This window comes from Rattus rattus, chromosome 3 (assembly GCF_011064425.1).
Source record: "Rattus rattus isolate New Zealand chromosome 3, Rrattus_CSIRO_v1, whole genome shotgun sequence".
NCBI classification, from domain to species: Eukaryota; Metazoa; Chordata; class Mammalia; order Rodentia; family Muridae; genus Rattus; species Rattus rattus.
Genome location: NC_046156.1, coordinates 39654281 through 39681928, shown reverse-complemented (window position 1 = coordinate 39681928; position 27648 = coordinate 39654281). Strand labels below are relative to the sequence as shown.

The following is a 27648-nucleotide window of genomic DNA, read 5'->3' as shown; positions in this document are numbered from 1 at the left end:
TTTTAAGATAATTTTGTAATTATATTTATGTACAGAGAACTTAGTGTACATTTAACCCAGTTTAGTGGCAAGTTCTTTAGCCTTTGACTTTTCTAACTTGGCAATGAGAGCCACAGACTTAGGACCCAGAGCGTTGCCTCCCTGGTGATGACAGATCTTGTCATATCTGTCATTATAATTGATACTAATAGCTTCCACCAGCTTATCCAGAGCACCCTTGTTTTCATAGTTAGCCTGTGTGAAGGCAACAGTGGTGAAGGCAACAGTGGTGAAGGCAACAGTGGTGAAGGCAACAGTGGGCAGGTCTTTCTGTGGACAAGGAGCCCCAGTCTGGCCTTTCTCTTGATGGTGCAGTAGGGCACCCCCATCTTTCTACACAGAGCAGGCAGGAAAACCACCAGCTCAATGGAGTCTACATCATGGGCAATCACCACCAGCTGAGCCTTTTTGTTCTCTACCAAGCTAGTATTGACCCCTGCTTGGAGGACAGACGGTCTCTTAGTTGGGACGTCCCCTTTGCCAGCAGCTTTTCTCTCAGCACGGGCCAGCAGCCTTTGCTTCTTTTCCTGCTTTGTCTCTGGCCTGTACTTGTGGGTGAGCTTAAGCAGCTGAGTAGCTGTTTGCCTGTCCAGGGCCTGGGTAAACTGGTTAATGACATGAGGTACTTAGAGCTGCATATAGAGGATGGCTCTTTGTCACTGCAGCCTGATGTAGCAGGGCCATTGGGTGAAGCGTGTTAGACCCCTTTTGGGCTGCATGTCTTGCCCAATGCCAAAGTTTTTGGGCCTTTTTTCAAACAAAGGATTGAGCACCTTTTTGACCTCCTGGTTCTTAATAATGATGGGGCCTGGGGCCACCTTCTTCCCCTTGGCTTTCTTTCTTTTGGGCAATTCGCTCAGCTGGAGGAGAGAGCCTATTGAATTCCTATACGCTGTGTGTCCTACTCCATGGTTCAATTACTAAAGGGCACTCCTTTTTATTATATTCATTTAGAAAAGTGTCACAAATATAGTATACTTGGGATATATTCAAGATGAAAGGGGTTGATGAGTATGCTATGGCACCAGGAGAGTATTGATAGTCCCGAAACCAGACCATAAGGACATACATAGATTTCCTTATCTATGGTTTCATAGTCAGTGATTTCCATTTCCCATGGTCAGTAGCCTCCAATACCACAGGGCCACAACATCACAACACTGAACAAAGCACATATGATAACAGAGAAACTAAATTCCTATGAATTTTCATATATTATATTTTTATAATTATTTTATTTTATCAGAAGTAATTAATTTCCCACTGGATCTAGTATATAAATTAAACTTCATTATATGCATGTGTGCATATATGTATAGGATTGAAATAAAACATATACATTTAGTAGTTGTGATGAACAATTAATTACTGACTTGACACTTAGAATCACATAGGAAGAATCTGAATGGGGGATTGTCTAGAACAGGTTGGCCTATGGAAATGTCTGTGAGGGACTTTTCTTGATTATCTTAACTGACATGAGAAAACTCAGCTTGAAACTGGGTGGACCCATTCCATAGTTATGGACTCTGGACTACGTAAGAGCAAAGAAAAATAGCCTAACACAAAGTGAGCATTTATCTTTTTCACTCTTTACTTGACTGTAGATGTCATGTAATGAGCTGCTTCAACTATTTGCTGTTGTAACTTTCTCAGAATGGATTATAACCTGGAATTGTGAACTAATATAAACCTTTTTCTCACTAATTGGATAAGTCAGGATGTTTTACCAAAGTAACAGAAATGAAGCTGGGACAGGGCTATCTACTGTTTCAGAACCCACTGGAAGTCTTAGAATATATCTCCCACGAATATATGAAAGATTACCAGACTATTATACCTTGTTTAAAAAATTCTATTTTTGCTAAAAAAAATATACAAAAACATTTCAGGTCTGTTGTGTAAAATTTAAAAAAAAAATGCTGTCTTTTATCCAGCACTAGCTCTGGCACCATAGTGCCCTAAGATATCTGGTAGATATCTTCATCTCAGTCAGCAAAGCGTCTCACCCACTTTCCTCTATCCCATATCACACTGCTGATGGCTACTCTCTGAGCCTGGCAACATTCTCTCTACCCATCTAGTTCCCAAGGCAGGTTGCCATCATGCCAGACATACACATCCCAATTCTGTAGTGGCCCAGTGTCCCCAGTCACCACATACTCTCTTGAATTCAATTAAATCACCACATGAAAGAACATACAACACAATAACCTCTGATCCAATTGATGATATATAATTGCCCACCTAGACATACAAAGCCCTGTACACATCCATCCCTTAAGAATATTCATAACAACCTGTAAATGTGCAGAGAGGAATCTTAACATCCCCCTCCATGTTCTTTCAGCTGCTCTTCTCTCTCCCCTTGCTCCCATCCCTTCCTCCTCTCTAATACTTTTCTCCCTCCCATCCTTCCTTTTCGTCCAATGACAGGACTTGTTCTATCTTGTACCTGCCTTCACCTGCATAATGACATCATCCTACACAGGTCAATTAGGCCAATAGCTGAATTCTGATTGCTTGTTTCATTACAGGTGTGACATCAGAGATCCCTTTATAATCGGTTTCTCCACATATCCATATAATTTGATCTGTAATAATCTACTCTCATTGTCTATGACTCATTTGGCTTGTGAATCAGACACAAACTTACAAGAAATGGAACTATTATGGATATTATAGGAATATTTAAACTCCAATGGTTTTACAAGCCTGCATAATGACTCTGGAAATCATAATGCTTGCTCTGGTTTACGTCTCATGACAAGTGTGGAGGGAGGGGAGGAAGTCCATCATTGTTACTTGAGGTTTCCTACCTGTTGTGATTTGAATGCATGTGACCTCTCAAAATTCATATGTTCAAATATCACCTAGCTGATGTCAATAGTTAGGGCACATAGATGTTCAGTTAGAACTTGGTGATGGAGTGCACATCAAATTAGTTAATGCCTTTGTTAATAAAACAGTCGATGAAGCCCCTTTGCCTCTCCACCATGAAGACAAAGGTAGAAGACATCATTCTAGAACCAGCAAGTGACTTTATGTGACACTGAACTCATTGGTGACTTAAGCTGTGATTCCTCTTACTGAAATGTGAGCAGTATGTTTCTGTTGCTCAGAAATGACCTCACGAGATAATTTGTCATAACTCCTTCAATAGACTAATGCATTGCCAGAATAGAGGTTACTCTACGCTCAACGCGTCCACTCATTTTCTCCTACTAGTATCCTGAGTTTAGCACAGACGATGAAGGCATTTATTTTGTTCTGCCAATCTGTTTCCTTTATGGTCACAGTGTGAACTTGACCTGTAACTGCACAGCCTAGGACGACAGTGGAAAAGAAGTTTCTCAGTGATGCCACTGAGGCGTCATCATTTTTCGCTAAGATCCTGGAGTAAAAATTTACACTTATTTATTTCTCCACAGACAATCTCCATGGGCTCATCTGGAGCATCCAGTGGGTCTCATCAATATACCAATTATCATTGTTACAGGAGTCAGTTAACACAGTCATTCATTCTCCCAATGTCTCCTTGTCTGGTCCTTCCCCCACATCATCAGTGAACTACTTTCCAGCTACTTAGAGCAGCAGGTTTTTAACACTCACAGGCTTGATAGGGTAAAATTAGAAAAGATAATTGTATATAGGATCGCTGGCGTGAGCTATGCCATTATTGGAGGGAACCTAATGATCCACTTTGATTAAAAAAGAGATAGAATTGGGATAACAAACACATATGTTTATTCTTCTTATAGTCTATAATATCCTAGTTTTATTAGTGAAATCAAAGCAGGAGATAAGGAATAGTTAGGGACCCTGCAAATGAAGCCTGCATGGGCCAGTTTTATGTTGCACCCAGAAGAGTAACAAGAGCATGCAGAGCCAACGTGTCTGTCAAATCCCACAGCTCTTCTAATTGGATAAGATCTATTATCTCCTGCTTCATAGTTTACATGTAAATTATGCTAGTTATCTTAAAACTCCAAGTACTAAATTGCCCATTGTCTTCTCTTAGAACACTGCTATTCTCTTCCTATCTTTACTTCCCTATGCAACTATATATGGATTATTTGGTTCTATAGGGAATTCGGGTTTTTCTTTTCACATTTTTGTCTCATAATTGTTTTGTATATGTGTATTATTCATGTAATGTATGCCAACTGTTTATCTGTGCCTCTAGAAGCCAAAGGTGGATAGCAGGTGTCCTTTTTCTGTTTTTTGTTTTCTTTCTGTTTTTGTAACAGGATCTCTTGCTGAAACTGGAGCTCACTGATTTTCACTAGAATAGCTGAGCCTTGACCTCCAGGGGGTGCCTGTCTCTGCTACTGTGCTGGGGTTATGGGTGTGTGTCAACATGTCTAGCTTTCATATGGGATCCAGACTTAAGTTCTTGTGCTTGTGTAGCAAACAAACAGCCACTGAGCCATCTCCCCAGCTCTATAATTGATTTTGTATAACCCATTTACAGTTGCACTGTGCTACTACTTAATGTATCACGTGCAGCGCTTATAAGGTATTTAATAAAAGCAAGCATACATGATATATAGTAATGATAGGGACTGTTGTGGACTTAAACTCTGTAAACAATACTGTTGTTTTAAGACTATGTCCTCAAATATAAATCATTTTCATAGCCATGGCAATTACGAATCTAGACACTTATAAGTCATGACCAAACTGCATACATATTTTATCTCAAATAACCGATAAGACTATTTGCTAGCAAGTTCCATATTCACATTTATTTCTCAGTTCTTGTGGGAGTTGTAATATGATATTATTTCATTGAATCTGAACATGTCTTTGGTTTAATGATTTCAGTTTGGGAGCACTAATGAATGAATTAATACATGTTTCTGGAATTTTGAAAGACATCTAACTGATCATGTGTAAGCTGGAAAGACATGTGGACTCTGAAGGAAACTAACATGTCCTATCGTATGTGCAGGCTGGGTGTAAGATGTCTTACGGGATTTAGGACCATGACACATATACTTAACATGCTTCTGTGAATGGATTTCAAAACAAAGGATCAGAATTTCATGGGTGGAAGATTTTTAGAGTAAAAAAAAATGGGTACTTTTTTTAAAAAAGGAAATCATTTGTTTTTTTCCTTATTTGGCAGGAATGACTTACTTTTGTATATAGCAAGAGAAGATACATTTTTCTGTTTGTAATTTTAAAAGATTGGCAGCATATCAAGAAAATTCTATGTCATCCAACTGATCCATTCTGTCTGCTTTATCAGAAAGTGAAATATGTCTTTTAAAAGGTAAAGATAATTTACCCAGCTTGGTACAAAATCAGCTTTGGTAATGTCAGACTGGTGGTGCATTACTGTAGCAGTACGAATATGCCTGATCAAAATCTCCCAGAGCGAAAAGACTGTTGTTATTGGAACACCTCAGCGCCAGCTGACATCGGTGTTGAGTGTAGCTTCCTCAATGGCAGTTATCTAGTGGGAGACCTTGAATTATGAAATGATGCCTGTATCATCTGTCATGTCAAGTTCACAAAGAACTCACTGAAAGTTGCTCTCTTTCATGGTTTTGACAATATTTCAGAAAGATTAACAGTGTGTCAATACTGCATAACAGTATGCAGACAATGAAGCTCTATGTAGATGGCTAGTCTTCAGAAATGTTTGAATATTTTCTGTAAATAACAGAATAGTTCCATAACTCCAAAGATATAATGGGTATCACATGACAATATCCAGTGTAGTATGACTAAGGAAAGAATAAGATAGGCCAATAAGGGTGTTTGTGAAAGGTGCTGTCATTAGGGTTGGATGGCAATGGTACACACCTTTATTCCCAGCATTTGGGAGGCAAAGTTAGAGGCCAGCCTGGTCTAGAGTGAGTTCCAAGGCTACACAGAGAAGCTCTGTCTTGAAAGAAAGAGAGAGAGAAAGAGAGAGAGAGAGAGAGAGAAGGAAGGAAGAAGAAAATGCTCCACTACGTTCATAGCAACCTTATTTATAATAGCCAGAAGTTGGAAAGAACCCAGATGTCCTTCAACAGATGACTGGATACAGAAAATGTACATTTACACAACAGAGTACTGCTCAGCTATTAAAAACAATGACTTCTTGTAATTCTTAGGCAAATGGATGGAACTAGAAAGTATCATCCTGAGTGAGGTAACCCAGTCACAAAAGAACACACATGGTATGCACTTACTGATAAGCAGATATTAGCCCCAAAGCTCGGAATAATCAAGATACAATTACAGATCACATGAAGCTCAAGGAGAAGGAAGACCAAAATGTGGATGCTTCATTTCTTCTTAGAAGATGGAACAAAATACTCACAGGAGGAAATACAGAGACAACATGTGGAACAGAGACTAAAGGAAAGGCCATCCAGAGACTTCCCTACCTAGGAATCCATCCATATACAGTCACCAAACCCAGATACTATTTCGGATGCCAAGAGGTGTATGCTGACAAGATCCTCATATAGCTGTCACCTGAGAGATTCTGCCAGAACCTGACAAATACAGAGGCAGATGCTCGCAGCCAACCATTGGACTGAACATGGGGACCCCAATGGAGGATTTAGAGAAAGGACTGAAAGAGCTGAAGGGATTTTAAACGACAATATCAACCAATCAGATCCCCCAGAGATCCCAGGAACTAAACCACCAAACAGTACACATGGAGGAACCCATGGCTCCAGCCGCATAGGTAACAGAGGATGGCCTTGTCAGGCATCAATGGGAGGAGAGGCCCTTGGTCCTGTGAAGGCTCCATGCCCCAGTGTAGGTAAGGCCAAAGCAGGGAGGAGAGAGGGAATGGGTGGTTGTGTGGGGGAGCACCCTCATAGAATCAGGGTGAGGGGGATGGAATAGGGGATTGCTGGAGGGCAAACCAGGAAAGTGGATAAGATTTGAAATATAAAGAAAATATCAAATAAAAATAATAAATATATTTTAGTGTTTCAAAATATTGATGATATTTTCTAAGACTGAAGCAATTCTTTAGTCCTAAGGCATTTATTTACAGCAAAGGCCAACATTTTTTTCTGTGATGGACTATTCAAGTTCTATATCCACTATCACAACTATTCAATATATCCTTGTAGTGGGACAATAGTCATAAACAATATAAAAATAAATTTAGGACTTTGTATAAAACATTGTGAAAATGATTTTGGAATTTTATATACTTTCAATATGCCACCAAATATTCTTGTCTTTTATTAATCAACCTTAAATCTGTAAAAATTATTCTTAAACAAGTAGGGATTCTTATTTGACTCATGAATAGACTGGGAATCACTTAATCTAAATGGCTGGATTTATCTTCTTTTATAGCCAGATAATTAAGAGTTCTGACAAACAAACTTTAGCTAGACTCGTGATACTATGTGGAACTAAATCTCACACTCCTCCCTTCATCTAATTTTGTCTGTCTCTGTCTCTGTCTCTGTCTCTCTCTCTCTGTCTCTCTGTCTCTCTCTCTCTCTCTCTTTCTCTCTCTCTCTCTGTATGTGTGTGTGTATGTGTGTGTTGTGTTAAAATATTACAACAAAGGCAATTTTTACTGGTTTTTTTTTTAGGTTTTACCTTTCAATTTTAAGTGTACATGAGTGGGTCTGAGTGTGGGTTTGTGCACATCAGTGCAGTGTCATGGAACACAGAGGATGAAGATGGGTCTCCTAAAATTGAGGTTAAAGGCCGTTGGGAGCTGCCCTACATAGGCACTAGCAATGGACCTTTAGTTCTCTGTAAGTGCAGTGTTCAGGGAAAGCAACTTAATGAAGGATCACAGCCCTAGGATACGGTCCTTCATTGTGCAGAAAGCATGTCAGCAAGATCTTAAGACAGCTCCCCACAGAGAGAAAACAGAGATGAACGCTCCAGTTCAGCTAAAGGTCTCCTCTTTATGCAGCTCTAGCCACAAACTGTGGAATGGTATTTCCCACAGTTGAGGTAGATTTTTCTCACCTTGGTTAACCTAATCTAGATAGTCCCTCACAAGTACTTCAGCATGTTAACTTTTTCTAGATAATCCCTGACACGCATGTCCAGGAGCTGGTCTCCTAGGTAATTTGTAAATTCTATCAAATTGACAGTAAATATAAACCATTTCACCTCTCAACAGGTTTTCATCAAAGGGAAGACAGTGAAAGTGAAGACACTTTTAGGCCAAGAAACGTAAATAGCAGTTGCAAGTTCACTGTGTTGGACACATTTTCTGAAAAGCTGAGGGAATAGTGTTCTTTCATACTCTATATTTTGATCATATTTTCCACTTGCGTCTCCTCATTCACCGAACTTCATGTTATTTCTCTCTCTTAATCAAAAAATCAAAAGAAAAAACAAGACAAAGAAAAGCCAGCAAGATAAAACAATATACCAAAACAAAACAAAACCACAGAGTTTGTGCTGTCCAACTATTCCTGCACATGGGGCTTGCTCTGAAGTATGGTTGATATCCTGAGTCATATTCCACTGGGAAAAACTGATTTGCCTTTTCCAGCAAGTGGAAAACATCTTCTTGGTTGGAGTTTGAGTTTCAAGTCCACTTCCCCATCTCGGTGCTGGAATTTGTCTGGTTTGAATCTGTGCAAGTCTTTTGCATGCTGTCACCACTTCTGTGACTTCATATGTGTATTAGTCTTGTGTCTGCAAGATGCTATTTCCTTGGAATCGTCCATCACCTCTGGCTCTTATGATTTTTCTCCATCCTCTTCTGCATAGATCTGTGAGCTTTGAGGGGAAGCGGTTGATAAATACATTCCATTTATTGCTAGAGTGCGCCGAAGTGAGAGTATTTCTTCAAGTATTGACACTAAGGAAAGGTGGACACAAAGGGACAAAGGAAGAAGAAAAATCTTAAATATCTTACCTTGGATATATGAACTAATAAGATGTTTATATACCAAGACACCTAAACTAAAATGCTTTGTGAGAAATAAGATGATTTTAAGACAAGGAAACATTGGAATTTATGTGTCACTATCTTTAGCATCACGAGTGCTAACAGCCTAGTAATTACTGTACTCAACAAGTATATTATGCCATTGTTTTATTAAAAATGAAGAATATATTTTCTGTCCTCTATTCTAGTCAGGTTGCCACCATGAACGAACAGTGCTGAGACGTTGTATAGACATTCAGCCATGAACTATTGTCAAATTTTGTCATTTAACTTTCAATAAATGAAATAAATAAATTTCCTCCTCAGTGAATGTAGCCAGTTTCCATTTTTCTCTCCATGATCACATCTACACTGAGGCTCTTCTCCTCTTTGTCCTTTAGACTCGATGTCCTTTTCTTTCCTACATCTCAGAGTGTTGTTCTTTTGCTGACTCTAAAAAGACTTTCTCTCATCAACTTTGTAATTCTTTCAGCTCTTGTTTTGTCACCATCACTTCTTTGGATATTTACTTGCCTCTCACAATGTTGATCACATGATTGTTTATCATATCAACTTACATATTTCCTTTTAAACATTTATTAGAGCTTAAATGTTGTATAGAATATATAATTTTTAAGATATGTAGGCTGCAGAGATCCCTGTGCTAGAAGTGACTTGAAGCCTAGCATTCATGGCATTAAAAGGCACCATACCAATTACAAAAGAGTGGGCAACCAAATCTTACCCAGCTATGACAGCAATGAACTACAATAACGAGCATGGCACAAAAACATTAAGGGTGCAGTAGTGGCATTCATACCTTGGCACTCAAAGCCAACAGCACTCAAAGAACTTTGGGAAACAAAGGAAAGCTGAGAGTTGGGGAGATGACCTTCTCTAGGGAAGAGCACAATTGCCTGTTCAGTGCCAAATGATCAGCTCTGAAAACATACATGCAATTTGAACAGAATATTATTCAGACTGAACAGGTTATATTTGCGAATATGTAACTGTACACATATATGTATGAAATAACAATAAGTGAAAGAAGAGGTCATTGATTTGAAGGAGAGTGGGGAGAGATAAATGGGGTGGTTGGGAGGAATAAAGGGGAAAGAATAAATACAATAATTAAATTATAGTTAAAAATATATGGATTGTACATTTCATGGGCTATGACAGTGTTCTTTTTGTTGTTAAGTCTGTTATCCCAGCATGGTATCTGGTGTAGACTAAGTTAGCAAAGCCTCTTTTTAAAATACTTAATCACAAAGGAAAGGCAAGTTAAAACAATAAGGATACATCATACTTTTCAGAATGACTGTCATCAAAAACAAATGAAAGATACTTGTTAGGAAAAGAAACTCCTATACCTGCTGATGGAATTGTAAATTTATGGAATCATTATGTCAAATGGTAGCATTAAACACAGAACTATAATAGTATATATCCAATGAAATGAACATCAATTATGTCAAAGAGATATCTGCCTTCCCACATTTGTGCTGGCATCAGTCACTGTACCCATGGTGTGTCATCAACAGATGAACAGATAAAAACAAGTGTGCTATTTATACATGATGGAATACTTGAGATCTCTTCATTTGTTTTCAAAAACATTTCCATCATTTTTTGCCATATGTATGTGGAAGACAGAGTAAAAGGAAGAAGCTAGATGAAGAAAGAAAAACTATGACATGAGCTCACATGTGCTCAGAATAGAAAAACTCAAATTCATAAAAAGAAGACACTGATCCTAACCAAAGGATGAGGTTAAGAGCCCGGGGAAATGCTGACCAAAGGGAACAAACTCTTTAAAACTAATTAATTAATTAAGTTTACATTCCACTCATTGCTTCCCTTCTGACCACCCCCTCCCACAATTCTGCCTCCATTCTTCCCCATACCGCTTCTCCACTGAGTGGGTGGGAGACACCTAGGTCACATCAAATCACTGTGCAGCTAGACGCATCCTCTCCTACTGAGAGCAGACAAAGCAGCCCAGGTTGAATAACTATTCCATGGATAGGCAATAGCTTTTGGGATAACACCCGCTCCAGTTAGGGAACAAACTTTTAGTTGGACAGGACAGCATATCCTAGAGCTTTACTGGATGTCATGGTAACTATGATTAACAACAACATATGATGCATTTCAAAGCTGATGTTGAAGTAGGTTTGAGGAGATCTTTCTCCAAAATGAGAAGAATGCGAAACAATGCATAGTTTCAAAACTTCCATATATTAAATATAAAATATGTACAAGTTTTACTTTCTAATTAAACACCACAAAGATTATTGGGTAATTGAACCTGTGAAGAAATAATTTCTAAGATATAGGGTTTTTTTATATTTGTTTTTCCACTTGCAAAGCATTTTGCTTTGTACAGAACTCTGATACCTGTTTTCTTACTTTTCTCATGTTAACACTGTGTATTTCATGCGTGAATGTTATTTCCTTTTTTCCCTCCTATGGATACTGATGCTTATTGTGCCTACAGTTAGAGATATCCAGCGATGGAATTCAGAGCAGGGATCTTGTCTGCTCACTGTTGCCCCTTTAATAATTTTACGTGGCATGTACCCAGATGGATGGGCCCATAGCGACAAAATGAATACAATATATGTTCGATATAAAAATTGAGTCAAATGCCTCATGAAGTTACTCTGACATATTTAACCTATGCATAAACTTTTCATGTGTGACATACTGATCAGTATGCATACTAAACATTTGGGTAAATTATAATAATGAATATTGCTCTTCTCTAGAGATATGGTAAACTGGACACTCAGTTACATCAATAACTACAAACTATTGTCAAGTGACCAGCACTGCTAAGACTCCCTAGGGGACAAAGACCAAAGAGAGTTTCTCTTTGGTAAGACAAGTAACAAGAGAAAAAGCATGTAGCGTGAGCATTTAAACTGGAGTCTCTGAGAAGGGCTAAGGGAGAGAGAGAAATGGAATGAGCATGAGAAAATAGGGGATGCTCAGAAGATGAGCAGGGCTAGGAGGAAGGTTTGAATCTCTTAAAGACAATAAGAAAAGAACAACTTGGTCCTTTGTGCACTCCATTCCCTGGACCATAATCGGTCTTTGTGCATCCCTAGAGGCCTGCTGCCACCCAGGGCAACAAGGTAGGATTCCTACACCCCAATTCTCTGCCTACTGGGTCATCTGCCCCTCCCCTCAAGTTCAGCAATGGTCACCTCTGCCCTGTCCCCTATGTGCTCCATTTCCCAGCTCACAGCTCTTCCTGCATTCCCAGAAGCCTGCTGCCATCAGTGAGAAGGAAGTAGACTCATCCCCATAAACCTCCTTTCTGCTGGTCCGCCTAAAGCACTCCCAACAGTGGTAAACTGTACCTTCTGCTCTGGGGTCCATTTTCTCGTCCACAACTCTGTCTGCATTACCCAGCTATCTTATTGAAGTGAACCCTGTGAATCCTAACAAACCTGAAGCAAAAGAAAATGACCTAAACTCAATCTTATAAAGACGATAGAGGCCTTTAAGGAGGAAATGAATAAATTTCTTAAAGAAATACAGGAAAATACAACCAAACAGATGAAAAAAATGAATAAATCTGCTCAAGAACCGAAAATGGAAATAGAAGCAACAAAGAAAATGCACAACATATAAATAAATAAAACAGATGGAGATGGAAAATGTAGGTAAGAGAACAGAAAGTACAGACACAAACTAACAACAGAATACAAGAGATGGGAGAGAGACTCTCTGGTGTAGAAGATGAAATAGAAGAAGTTGATACATTGGTCAAAGAAAATGTTAAATCTAAAAAGCTTCCAACATGAAGCATCCAGGAAATGTGGCACACTATGAAAAGATCAAATGTAAGGATAATAGGAAAAGAAGATTCACAGCTCAAAGGACCAGAAAATATTTTTCAATATAATCCTAGAAAAAACTGTCTTTAACAAAAGAAAGAGATACATACAAATGTACAAGGTTACAGCATACCAAATAAATTGGGCCATGAAAGAACAATCCTCCTGCCACAGAATAATCAAAACATTAAGTGTAAAGAACAAAGAAACAGTACTAAAAGCTTCAAGGGGAAAGACCCAAGTATTACATAGAAGCAGAACTATTAGAATTGCACCAGACTTCTTAATAAAGACCCTAAAAGCCATAAGGGCCTACGTAAATGTTTTGAAGACTCTAAGAGATCAAAGATGGCAACCCAAACTACTGAACCCAGCCAAATTTTCAATCATGAGAGATGCAGAAAACAATATATTCCATGAAAAATCCAAATTTAAACAATATGTATCTATAAATTCAGCTCTAAAGAGAATACTTGAAGGAAAACTTCAAGACATGGAGGTTATGGACTCCCAAGAAGACATAGGAAATAAATAATTTTACAACAGCAGTACCAACAGAAAGATACAACACACACACACAGACACACACACATATACACACACACACAACACCACCATCACCACCACCATCAAAATAACAGGAATTAACAAGTATTGATTATTAATATCTCTCAACATAAATAGATTCAATTCCCCAATAAAAGAACACAGACTAACAAAATGGACGGGATATCAGAACCCATCATTCTGCTGTGTACAAGAAACACACCTCACACCTCAGCAACAAACATAGACATTACCTCAGTGTAAAGGGCTGAAAAGGTTTTATTTTTTAAGCAAACAAGACACACAAACTCTTAGCTAAACTAACAGGCAGAGATACTGTATCCAAATCAACAAAACCAGAAATGAAATGGAAGATATAGGAAATCCAAAGAATCATTTAGTCTTATATCAAAAACCTCTTTGCTACAAAATTGGAAAACATGGATAAAATGGATGCTTTTCTTGATAGATACCACTTACAAAAGTTAAACCAAGATCAAGTGAACAATTTAAATTGACTTATAAACCCCAAGCAAATAGAAGCAGTCCTTAAAAGTAATGCAACAAAAAATAGCGGGGACAGATGGTTTAGGTGAAGAACACTACCAGATCTTCAATGAAGAGCTAATAGCAATACTCATTAAACTATTCCATAAAATAGAAACAGAAGGAACATTGCTGAACTCATTCAGTGAGGTTACAATCATCCTGACATCTAACCACACAAAGACTTAACAAAGAAAGAGAATTTCAGGCCAACTTTGCTTATGAATATTGATGTAAAAATACTCAATAAAATACCCACAAACCAAATACAAGAACACATCAAAAATACCATCTACCATAATCAAATAGGCTTCATCCCAGGGATGCAGGGATAGTTCAACATAGAAAAATACATCAATGCAATCCACCATATAAACAAACTAAAAGAAAAAAAATCACATGCTAATCTCATTAGATGCTGAAAATGCCTTTGACAGGATTCAACTCTCCTTCATGATAAAAGTCCTGGAAAGATTAGGGATATAAGATGCTTACCTAAACACAAGAAAGGTAGTCTATATACAAGAAACCAATAGCAAGCATGAAATTGAATTGATAGAAACTTAAAGCAACTCCACTAAAATCAGGGACACGACAAGTTGCCCATGTTCTCCCTATTTATTCAGTACAGTATTGAAGTTTTATTTAGAGCGGTAAAACAACTAATGGAGATCAAAGGGATATACATTGGAAAGGAAGACGTTTAAAATATCACTATTTTCTGATATGATAGTATACACAAATGGCCGCCAACATTCTACTAGAGAACACTTACAGCTGATAAATGCCTTCAGCAAAGTGGCTGGACACAAAATTAGCTTAAAAAATCAAATAGCCTTATTTTATACATAATAATAAACAGACTGAAGAAGAAATTAGGGAAATAACACCCTTCAGGTTAACCACAAATAATTTGAAATATCTTGGTGCAATTCTAACCAAGCAAGTGTAAGATCTATATAACAAGAACTTCAACTAATGAAGAAAGAAATTGAAGAAGATATTAGAAGATGGAAAGATCTCCCATGCTCAAGAATAGATAGGATTAATGTAGTAAAAATGGTCATCTTACCAAAAAGAGTTTACAGATTCAATGCAATTCCCATCAAAATTCCAACAAAATTCTTTACAGACCTTGACAGAGCAATTCGCAACTTCATATACAGTAACACAAAACATAGGATAGCTAGAATAGTCCTGAACAATATAAACACTTCTGGAGGTATCACCATCCCTGACCTCAAGGGTTTGCTGCAGAGAAATAGTCATAAAAACTGCATGGGATTGGTATAGCAACAGACAGAATGATCAATTGAATCATATCAAAGGCCCTGGATTACTTACATACCTATGGACACTTGATTTTTGACAAAGACGGCAAAAAACATGAAATGGTAAAAAAGGAAGTATTTTCAACAAATGATGCTGGTCTAACTGCATGTAGAATGCAAATAGATCCATATCTATTACCCTGCACAAAACTCAAATCCATGTAGATCAAAGACCTCAACATAATACCAGATTCACGAAATCTGATAAAAGAAAAAATGGAGAATAGCTTGAACTCATTGGTACAGGAGACAACTTACTGACCAGAACACCAACGGTTCTGGCACTAATACCAACAGTTAATAAATGGGACCTCATGAAACTGAAAAGCTTCTGTAAGGCAAAGGACACTGTCAATGGGACAAAAATAGCAGCCTACGGAATGGGAGAAGATTTTCATCAACTCTATACCTGATGAAGGTATACCTGACGTCTACCCAATATATATAAAGAACTCAAGAAATGAGACTGAGACAGCAACAAAACAATTAACTCAAATTTAAAAGAAAGCAGGGTACAGAGTTAGAGAATTCTCAACAGAGGAGATTTCAATGACTGAGAAGCACTTCAAAAATGTTCAACATCCTTAGTCATTAGGAAAATGGAAGTCAAATCTACTCTGAAATTCCTGTCAGAATGGCTAAGCTCAAGCACTGAAGCTACAGCTCATGCAGGAGAGGATACAGACGAAGAGGACAATCCTCCATTGCTGGTGGGAGAGCAAACATGTACAACTATTCTACAAATCAATTTGGTGGCTTCTCAACATATTGTGAATAATTCTACTGGCAGACCCAACTATACTGCTCCTGGGCACATATCCAAAGGAAGCTCCATTATTTCACAAGGACACTTGCTCAGCTCTGTTGATAGAAGCTTTATTTGTAAGAGGCAAAACTAGAAACAACCTAGATGTCCCTCAATTGAAGGATAAAGAAATCGTGATACATGTACAGTATAGAATACTAATCAGCAACTAAAAACAATGACATCTTAACATTTGCAGAAAAAAGGGATGGGACTAAAAAATATTTTCTCGAGTGAGGTAACCCAGAATAAGAAAGACAGACATGAGTGTACTCATTTATAATCGTAGTTTACCAATAAAATACCAGATAACCATACTACAATCCGCAGATCCAATGAAACAAATTAACAAGTAGGGACCAAGCGAGGATGGTAGAATCTCACTGAGAAGGAGAAATAAAATAGATGCCTGAGGTGGATGGAGAGAAGGACTATGTGGGAGAGGGGGCAGGGAGGGGAACAGAAGAAGTCAAGGGTGAGGGGAATGATGGGAGAGAGAACATGGAGAGAGAATTGGAATCAGTTGGGTGGGGGTATCTCTGGGACAAGCTAGAAATCTAGGACAATGGAAACTCCCAGAAATCTGTGAGGGTGACCCTAGCTAACACTCCTAGTAATAGGTATTATGGAGTTACCTCTTGTAACCAGGTAAGCTTTCAAATGGAGGGGTGAAGATACCGACCCAGCCAAAAGAAACCTTCAACTCACAATCCTTCCTATAAGAGGTGAGGGATAAAAAGTGAACAGAAAGTGAGGGAATGGCTAACCAATACTGGCCCTACTTGAGTTCCATGCCATGAGAGAGCCTGCCCCTGACAGTATCAAGAATATTCTGCTATGCTTGTAGATAGGAGGCTACCATAACTGTCATCTGAGTGGCTATACTCAGCTGCTGCTGAAGACAGATATAGATGACCGCAATCAAACATTAGCCCAGGGAATATTGAGGAAGATGAAAACAAAGGATCGGAAGAGCCAGAAAGATCAAAGACAGCACAAGAAAACCTACAGAATCAACTAACCTGAACCCATAGGAGCTCAGAGACTGAACCTCCAACCAGAGAGCATGCATGGGGTAGACCTAGGCTCCCTACACATATGTAACAGATGTACTGCTTGGTTCTCATGTGGGCTCTCTAACAGCAGGAGCAGGGGCTGTCTCTGATATTAACTGGATCCTCTTCCCCTAACTGGACAGCCTTGTGTATCCTTAACAGTAGAAGATGAGGCTATTTCTACAGTAACTTGATCTGACAAGGTGGGTTGATATCCTGGGAGGTCTCTCCTTTTCTGAAAAGAAAGGAGGGGGAACCTAGGGATATGGGAGGTAAGAGGGAGGGACTGGGAGAAGAGGGAGGAGAAGCTCTGATTTTGATGTAAAGTAAATTGATCAATTAATTAATGAAATAAATAAAACATAAAAAAGAAAACAACTCCAACTCAGATTCTCCTACTATGTAGCAACTGCATAGATCCTTATGTGATCACTAAAGATATTAAGATTTCTTCCTACTAGTTAAAAATTCAGCTACAGCAGACCCCTGCTGGGTGTTCTCCAAGTCAGTTCCCCAGTGACTTTCCTTAGAAAGAGCATCACATCTCACCGGTGGATAATTCAGTCCCAGGGTATGACAATTAGTTTTTATTATCAACTCAGGATGACCTATAACCACCCGAGAAGAGACTCTCAATGAGAGTGTCTAGATCAGCTTGGCCTGGGAGCACATCTTTTCGGGATTGGTCTGATTAATGGATTGGGGAAGACTCATAATGAGAGTGGCTATTGTCTGCGTTTGGATCCTGGAGTGTATAACAGAGTGCAGAAAGTACACAGAGTAGCAAAATGTCTGTAGTAGACATTCTCCCCATTCTCTTGGTTCTGGTCCATGCCACTCGGGCATCACCACAATGATGAGCAGTAGCTTGAAGTTTAAGCTAAAATAAGATCTTTCTCCCTTAAGTTGCTTTCGTTGGGGTATTTTATCACATCGACAAGACGTAAAACAGGAGCACAAAGTTCACCTCTATTTCAAATCCGGCCATAAGTCTAGGCCTTGGGAAGTTTTGATACACTGATTATATATTGGAGGATTCCCACGATCCCTCCTTGGATTAGGGTAATTTGCAAGAGCAACTTAAGCACTAATTAACTTGCCTTACAAAGGATATTTTAAAATGGTATAAGTAAGCCAGCTAGATGAAGAAATAGTAGGAGAGGTACAGAAATGAATCAGAGATTCCAGACACAGGCTCTCCTGCCGAATTGGAGCACATTGGTGAGGTCTTATTCACTGTCCTGTAACAGGTTGTAGGCTCAACTGCTTAGAGATTCTCTGAACAGGGTTCTTTTGGGTTTTATGGCGTCTTCATTGCATAGGCATGACTTTTCAATGGGAAACTATGTCAACATGTGTTTAGACAACCTATAACATAATGCTCATAGGATGGGTCAGAAATCCCAGTAAGACCATCACGTTAGTCTTTTGAGTAACCATTTCGCATGGGTAGGAGAGAGAATGCTTGCTGAAGCGGAGTCTTTCTAGTTCCTATCAGATGAGATAAGTCAGAGAATTTTTTTATGGTCAACTGTTTCATGGCAAGGGGTGGAGCAAGGGAAGATTAGAGTCTGGATGACCTGCCTTGAGAAATGAGTTACAACCTTGGAACTGTGGATAAATTCCAAAATCTATACATCAAACCATCACAGATTGCATGCTTTAACCCTGTGTGGGAGCTCAGGAGTTACAAGCCTTCTCATTTTGGACAAGTCCTATCCATCACATCTAGGGGTGAAGATCAATCTAGTTTTCCTCAGTAAGGAAGTAAAACACACCACCAACCGTGAAGCTACGTGTATCACATTCAAAACTTACTATTTCTCTTTTAGGAAACAGGAAATTTCTTGCACTACAAAAACAGCAGCGCCTGGGTACAACAGACCATTTCTCTTAGTGTCGATGGGACATGTGAAGATGATTTTCCTTTCTGTTTTTCTTTATCTCCCCCACGACACTGTAAGTATAAAGCAACATACTTTTGCATTTTAGCAATGCATTTTAGCATTTGGCGAGATCCAAATGAAGGAGCGAACTGAGCTGCTGTCTACTAATATCAATATAAACACACACATACACATGTGTGTGCATGCTTACACCTTACATAACTGGTAACATTTAGACTTTTTGGCTGTTTAAAATTGCTAAAAATGTTAATTACATATTACTGAAATGAACACAGTCTGTCACAAGGCAAGTAGATCTTAATAGCAAACGATGACTTCACACTGTGTTGAGGTTCAGGTACTCGGTTTCCGTAGTTACACACCAACCGGCAGCATCTAAAACATGTGGCAGTGCAGGCAGAATCTTCATTCACAGATAGAGACTGAATCTACTTATCTACTGTATAGATATTGAGACTTCTATATGCACATTAGATATTTAATCCAGGAGGGGAGGGAGTTGAATTTGTAAGAGATACATAACAATCCTTACCTTTGAGAAAGGATGAAAACTTCAATATTAATTAATAATCAAAGACAAATGAAGGGAATATGAGAAGTAATAAGACACACACACACACACACACACACACACACACACACACGCATACAGTGGCATAAACCAACGGTGAGTGGGCAAGATGGAAGGCCAAATGAGCAAAGGGTTTAGTCTTCCTTCTGCCCTTTCCTTCTGTCATTTGGGCTTCTACCAGGAAATGCCACCCATCCTTGGGCTGGACTTTCTCACATCTGGGAAGGGAATCATGAGAACTGCTCAGCTGAGGATTGCTACTCAGGTAGTTCTGATTTGTGGAATGTTATCAAGACTGAGACAACTCTAGTTGTTTTGCCTGTGAAGCATGTCATTAATTATTGGCGATTTACTACATCTTGACTTAGTGGAAATTAGGTAGCACTGGAACATCTGCCTTTATCTCCAGATCTTAGTTTCTTCATATACTAATTGCAAATAATGGTCATTCCAATAGGTTTTCCTGAATACTTAAAGTCAGCCACTATGTAGTGTGCAGGGATGAATGTGAACCACGTCATAACAGACGTGCACCCTGCCATTGCTTTGTAGCTAAAGAAGAGGAGGCATAATGACATCATGTAATTTATGCAGACTTACCATGTTCATTTGTACTCAAACAGGATTTGAATGAGGTCTTCTCCAGAGCCCGAGATCTTAACTGCTTCCCTAAGTATATCTGTCAGAACCTTCATGTTTCTATCACACTTAAGGCCCAGGCCTCACCCTCAGCACTTAGAAGATGCATCAAAGTCACAAGGATGGGGAAAAGGACTTCAAATGCTCTAGAAATCTACATCAAAAACTTTCTGGTATACCTAATGGCTAACTTAGATTAAGAACAAATATTGTATCTTTTCAAAAGTATTTGTTCTTTTGATTCAAATAATAATTGAATTCCTTTGACTTTGTACACAACTTCATAATTCCTATAATATTAAGCTTGAAGTACCTTTCAGAAAGACTCACTAGAAATTCTTCTCTTAAATGACAAAGAACAATAATAAAAATACTCACATACATACATACATATATAAACAATATATACACATATATGAATATATGTCTCACACACAAATATTATATATATACATACACATATACAACACATATACCATGCACACATGCATATATATATGCATACATATATATGCACACATATAATGTTGATGATGTGAGATGTGAAGATATATTATTATTGAATTTATTCCTCATTTGAGCTCTTCTAATCAAGGCACTTCAAGTCTTGATATACCTCATTTCCTGATAAAGTTGTAATATTGATGGGAGATATTTGCATTATGGATGATTACCACAATCAAGCTAATTAACATGTCCATCAACTCACAGTTATCTTTTGAGTACACTTGGAAAACATTTCAGATCCAATGTTTTATAACATTTTAAATAACATACTATACTTTATTAATTAATTAACTATCATTTCCATACACTGCCCTGCATCTGAACATATCCCTTCTGTCAAAATGAAGCTTGGAATTTAATCAGCATTTTTCCATAGAGTCAGCCTCTGGTATTGGCCATTTTTCTCTGCTCTGTGGGTCCAGTTTTCCCTGATATCATAGGTAAGTGAGATTGTGAAGCATTTGCATTTCTGCTCCTGGCTTATTTCACTAAACAGCATGCCCTTCACATTAATTTGTGGTGTGACAAATGATATAAATTCCTGAATTTTCAGGCTTTATATGTTACAAATACAAAGGACAAGAACTCTACAATTACATGTCTATGTATGTGGTTTTATTGGGATAGATAAATTCCTTATCTAAAATACATAGTGCTACAGCAACTGGGAAAACTGAAGATATCTCTTTTCCATATTAAATTTCATTTACTTTGCATATATTCTTAGGAGTAGGATTTCTGTGTCATCCCATAGTTCTACTCTTTTACTTTCTGTGGAACTGCCTCCTGTCCCTCTCTGCCACATGGCTATAGAATACGCCTTCTCACCAATGTTTACTTTTCTTCTATAATTTCACCTAACTTGTCATCTCTTGTCTTTTTATAAATATATATTCGTAGTGAGAAGTCAACTCACTCTGGCTTTGTATTCGTATTACCTGGACTGTTATACTTAGCATTGTTTTTGTGCACGCATTACTTGCTCAAGTACGTCACCTACTTGAGTAGGATTCTTGAGTCCAGTTCTCTGTATGTGTTGGCTATTACCCTCTGACATGTACACGGCTTGCAAAGAATCATCAAGCCTGCAGGTTTTCCTCTTTGAGTGGTTTTCCTTGCTGTGCAGACTCTCATTGGTCGTAACCATATCTGTCGGTCTTTGCTTTTGTCATCAGTGGGTTGGGAATTATGTACCAAAGTCATTGCCATCTCCAATACCTTACAGAGTCCCTCCCACTTTCCCCTAGGAGTTTTACATTTCCAGTTTTATTTCCAAATCTTTAACATGTTTTGAGTTGATTTTTGTATTGTATACAGTGTGAGGTAAAGGCCCAGTATTATTCTTCTGCCCATGAATATACAATTTATTCAATAGCATTGAATGATTAATGCTTTTTCAGAGATCAATTGACCATAAATATATGGTCAATCCTAGATTTGTGTTCCCGTCTGCTTCTGTTTAAGCCTATGTTGCTTTGAATGCTATAGCGTTCTGTCTGTATCTGACCTATGTGTAATTTGAAAACAAATACTACAAGTACTTTATCTTTGTTCCCTCTGATTAAGATTGTTGTGAGTGGCAAACTTTTTATGATCTTATGTGTGTTTGAAATTACATTTTCCATTATGTGCAACATGCTATAGGAATTTTAGAAATTTTATTGACTCTGTATGTTACTTTGGGTACTAAGTATATTTAGAGAGCATTGACTTTTAATCTATTCATAAAAATATTTTAAATTTTATTTTTGTCTTATTAAGTATCTTTCATTACTGGTTCAGAGTTTTGGGCAGAGATTTAGTTAAATTTATTCCTAAGGAATTTTTGTTCTAGATAATGTTATTTTATCTTCTTGATTTCTTTTGGATAGTTTATTGTTACTGTTGAGAAATGCTTATGGTTTTCACATGTGATTATGTTTGTTTAACTGAAATTTTCAGTAACTTGAGGGGGATTTATTTCATCTATCATCTATCTATTTATACCTCTATCATCTATCTATCTATCTATCTATCTATCTATCTATCTATCTATCTATCTAACATCTGTCTATAATCTATCTATCATCTAACTATCTATCCTTTATCTATCAGCATCTATCAATCAATCACCTCTATCTATCTACCTCTTATTAACACCAGGAGATCATCTATCTTTTATGTCTGTTTTTCTACATACCTACGTGTCGTCTATCTATGATCCTATTGAAGAGGACAGACAGCCTGAGAACTTGCAAGCCACTCCAGCCATGGAAGCAAGTAGCGTAACTATAGCTCTTCAGCTCTTCCTGATGTTGTGTATGTTCAGTTGGTGTTCATTCCTTGGTTTATGTCACTCTGTCTGGTTCTCAGGAGAACAGTGGCCATGTGTTGCCTGGTAGGTAATGCTTCTGAGATCCTACCAGGTGTGACCTCAAGGGGGAATTCCCCAACCAGAACTTGTTTCTTGGTATTGGAATTTGAGACTTAGAAATGGGGGTGGTCTAGAAGCTGGGGATGGTCTAGAAGCTGGGGCTGAGGGAGACTATATGAGGAAGGAACATATGGCGGGCCACCAGGAGAGTGAGGGGAGAGAGGGAGTAGAAGGCAAAGCTTGTACAGAGCTGGGGATGAGACTGGGGGTTGGATTTGGAGAAGAAGGAAAGAAAATATGAAGATCACCTACCTGTTTCTGGCCTGATTTTTTTAAGTGTTTTGTTTTGATTAGTCTCTCACATTATTTAGAAATCTAGTACAGGTATTCTTTTCTATGGTTGATATAAAGATTAGCACAGCCTAAAGTAATTATATGTCGATAATCTGTTTTAGTGTGAGAGTAACTTATTTCCAGCTTAACTCCATGCTTTGAAAGTCTCCCCTCTCTGCATTTCATGTTGTTGATATTAGCTCCTCTCAAATGTGCCTTATGTGTCCAATAGCAAATAACTGGGGCTGCAGCGACTTAATTATTCTGTCTTTTGATGTTTTTGTGTTAGAAACAAAAGTAATTGTTCATCATTACAATATGAGCTTACTCCAGTCTGATTGCTAACTTACCTTTACTCTTGCATGTGTTTTCATATTGTTAGTTTTCTTTTATTTCAGCTCCAAAATGGAAAATAATTTTGCTATCAAGGTGTTAAAAATATCTTCACAATGAAAGGAAAATCTCAGATCCATTTCTTTGTGAAACATTTTCCTGACAGATGCCAAAGGGTGGTGTGTGTGTGTGTGTGTGTGTGTGTGTGTGTGTGTGCATTTCACAAGGCCCCAGACACAGATGAAGAACCACTGGTATTCAGTGTCTGTTGCAAGAGATTGAGAGAAGGAGATAGAGATAGAGAGAGAGAGAGAGAGAGAGAGAGAGAGAGAAACAGAGATGGACAGACAGAGAGAATCTGTTTTCTCAGAAAAGGAGCATCCTCTTAGATTATCCAATCCTAAATTATCAGCTCCTATACACAGGAGCAGCACTAGCTTATAATAATACTGATTAAAGAAAAGGTCACGGATTTGTAAGGAAGTAGGAATGATATGGTTGGGGTGGAGGGGGAAGAGAGGGGAAGAGTGCCAGTGATGTAAATACAGTACTCCTGTATAAACTTCTCAATAAAATAAAAGTTTTAATTAGAACAGTATTCTCTGCCACGAAATTTGAAATCAATTACCATTTCACTTTACTGAATTAAACAACCAGGGAGTACGCAAATAATATTGGACTCATTCATTCACTTGGTAATATAATGAACAAAAACTCTGAGTGGGAGATCAAGAAGGATGAAGAAGACAGGCATTATGAATGCCTGATTTAGTTGTGTGCATATGTGCTCCAAGTAACATTATTTAATGAAAGTTGCCATCATGTCATTGACGGTGACTAACACATCTATCATGATTAGTGTGTGTTCACAGACATTATTTAATATATAACAATAAATAAAGCCGCAAAACATTTATATTTCATAAGTGAGAAAACCGAGGCAAAAGTAAATTAGGTAAGTGTCCAAAACTGGTGATGGAGGCTTCACTGTCTTTGTCACTGATCACCACTTGGAAGAATTTAGTTGAGAGAATCTGATTCTTAATGTTGATCTCATAGCAGAAAAGCTTCTTGAAAGAGTTATCATTAGCATAAGTTTACAAAAATATCCAGAATCTCATACTTCTAGCCTAGAAGAAATAGATTACAGATGACCACCCTCCCACTGCAAGCAAAAATAAAAGCTGGACAGAATTTAAATTTTTTAACGTGTTAGAATACACCAGAAAGCTACCAAGACAAGTGAGTTTGGATATGGAGGGTTCCAGAGGGTGAGCAGACTTGATAAGTATACTATTCTGCATGTAGCATAGGCAGGAAACATTTGGGGTTCCTCTTCTTTTGAATCATTGGTTGAGGTATATAGTGTAGGTGAGAAACCATTGCGGACAAGAGAAGACCGCTGCTGAGAGACACAGAATTGAAATGCTGGGTGAAGAGCCACAGAAAATGGCACAATAAACTTTCTAAGCATTGATTTGGACTCCAGCAGAGTATGCACCAGGAATGAGGGCAAATTGGGAAGTCAGACCTCAATGGAGGTATAAATCACAAAATCTCTGAGTACGTTCACTTCTACATTAAGTGGATGACAAAGAGGTTCAGAAGACAGGATTAAGGATTATGCAAAAATTAGCTTCTAATAAGATTTAGGAAGAATTGAAATATTGCAGAATAAGATGTATACAATATGCAATGATGAAGGAAATACATAGTTAGAAAGACATACAGGTTCACATGTATAAAACATTATGGGGGCTCGAACAGATTGAGGACACAGAAAACATACACACATGATGATGATAAATTGATTAAAAAATGACATTGAAGGGAAAGTATAAGAAATGGGGAAAGAGAATAAAAAACCTTTCAAAGGAGTTGTATCACAATTCTTTTCTCACTTCTTAACTAAAATAACACAGATGAGACTTGACAAACTTGCAACATTAAAATGTCGGGAAACATTGTTGTTAGGTCAAAATTCCTTTCTTAGGGAGTGTACTGGCTGCTTTTATGTCATGTTAGCACGAGCTAGAGTCATCATAGAGGAAGAATCCTCAATTGAGAAAATGTTCAAAGACCTCTACATAAAACTAGATACACTGAAACTATTAGAGAAAGCTGGGGAAGACCCTGAAACACATAGGCACAGAGAAAAATTTCCTGAACAGAACACCAATGGCTTATACTCTAAGATCAAGAATCCACATATGGGACCTCAAAGATTACAAAGCTTCTGTAAGGCAAAAGACAGGTCAATAGGACAAAATGGCAACCAACAGATTGGGAAACTACTACCTCTGATAGAAAGCTAATTTCAAATAACTCAAGAAGTTAGACTCTATAGAACCAAATAATGCTATTAAAAATGGGGTACAGAGCTAAACAAAGAATTCTCAACTGAGGAATATCGAATGGCCAAGAAATACCTAAAGAAATGTTCACCATCCTTAGTCATCAGGGAAATGCAAATCAAAACAACACTGAGATTCCACCTCACACCAGTCAGAATGGCTAAGATCAAGACTCAGGTGACACAAGATGTTGGTAAAGATGTGGAGAAACAGGAACACTCCTCTATTGTTAGTGGGATTGCAAGCTGGTACAACCACTTTGGAAATCAGTCTGGCAGTTTCTCAGAACATTGGAAATAGTACTACCTAAGGACCGAGCTATACCACTGATGGGCATATACCTAAAAGATGCTCCAGCATATAACAAGGACACATGCTCCACTATGTTCATAGCAGCTTTATTTATAATAGCCAGAAGCTGGAAAGAACCCAGATGTCTTTCGACAGAGGAATGGATACAGAAAACGTGGTAAATTTACACAATGGAGTACTACTCAGCTATTAAAAACGATGACTTCATGAAACTCCTAAGCAATTGGATGAATCTAGAAAATATCATCCTGAGTGAGGTAACCCAGCAACAAAAGAACACACATGGTATGCACTCACTGATAAGTGGATATTAGCCTAAAAGCTTGGAATACCCAAGATACAATTCACAGATCATATGAAGCTTAAGAACAAAGACCAAAATGTGGATACATCAGTCCTTAGAAGGGGGAACAAAATACTCACGGGAAAAAATACAGGGACAATGAGTGGATCAGAGACTGAAGGAAAGGCCATCCCAAGATTGCCCCATCTGGGGATCCATCCCATATGTAGCCACTAAACCCAGACACTATTGCTGATGCCAAGAAGGGCTTGCTGACAGGAGCCTGATATGGATGTCTCCTGAGAGGCTCTGCCAGAGTCTTACTGATACAAATTAAGATGCTCGCAGTAACCATCAGATTCAGCACAGGAACCCCAATAGAGGAATTAAAGAAAAGACTGAAGGAACTGAAGGGGTTTGCAACCCTAGAGGAAGAACAATATCAACCAACGGCCATCCTCTCCCACCCCCCCAGAGCTCTCAGGGACTAAACCTCAAACCAAAAAGTACACATTGGGGTGGGGGTGGGGAGCTCATGGCTCTAGCTGCATATGTAGCAGAGGATAGTATTGTCTGGCATCAATAGGAAGAGAAGCCCTTGGCCCTGTGAAGGCTTGATTCCCCCAGTGTAGGGGAATGCCAGTGTGTTGAGGTGGGAGTGGATAGTTGGAAGGGGTAGCATCCTCACAGAAGCAGGGGGAGGGGTGAGGGAGAGGGGGAAAGTGGGAAAGGGGATAACATTTAAAATGTAAATATATAAACTATCCAATAAAAACATTAATGATTAGTGGGGGAGGACCCAGACCACAGTGGGTGTTGCCATTACTAGGCTGATGGTCCTGGTTTCTAGATGAAAGCAGGTTGAGCAAGCCAGTAAGCAACACACCCCTCTGTGGCTTCTGTGTCAGCTCCTGCCTCTAGGTTCCAGCCCTACCTAAGTTCCAGTTCTGACTTCCTTGTGATGAACAGTAATGTAGAAGTGAAAGATGAATAACCCTTTCCTCCCCAAGTTGC

General features: G+C 38.4%; 1 pseudogene; it reads right to left on the bottom strand.

Annotated features, from left to right (window-relative positions):
* Nucleotides 1–51: 51 nt before the first annotated feature.
* LOC116895755 lies at nucleotides 52–21875 on the bottom strand (annotated as a pseudogene).
* Between the last annotated feature and the right edge of the window lie 5773 nt (nucleotides 21876–27648).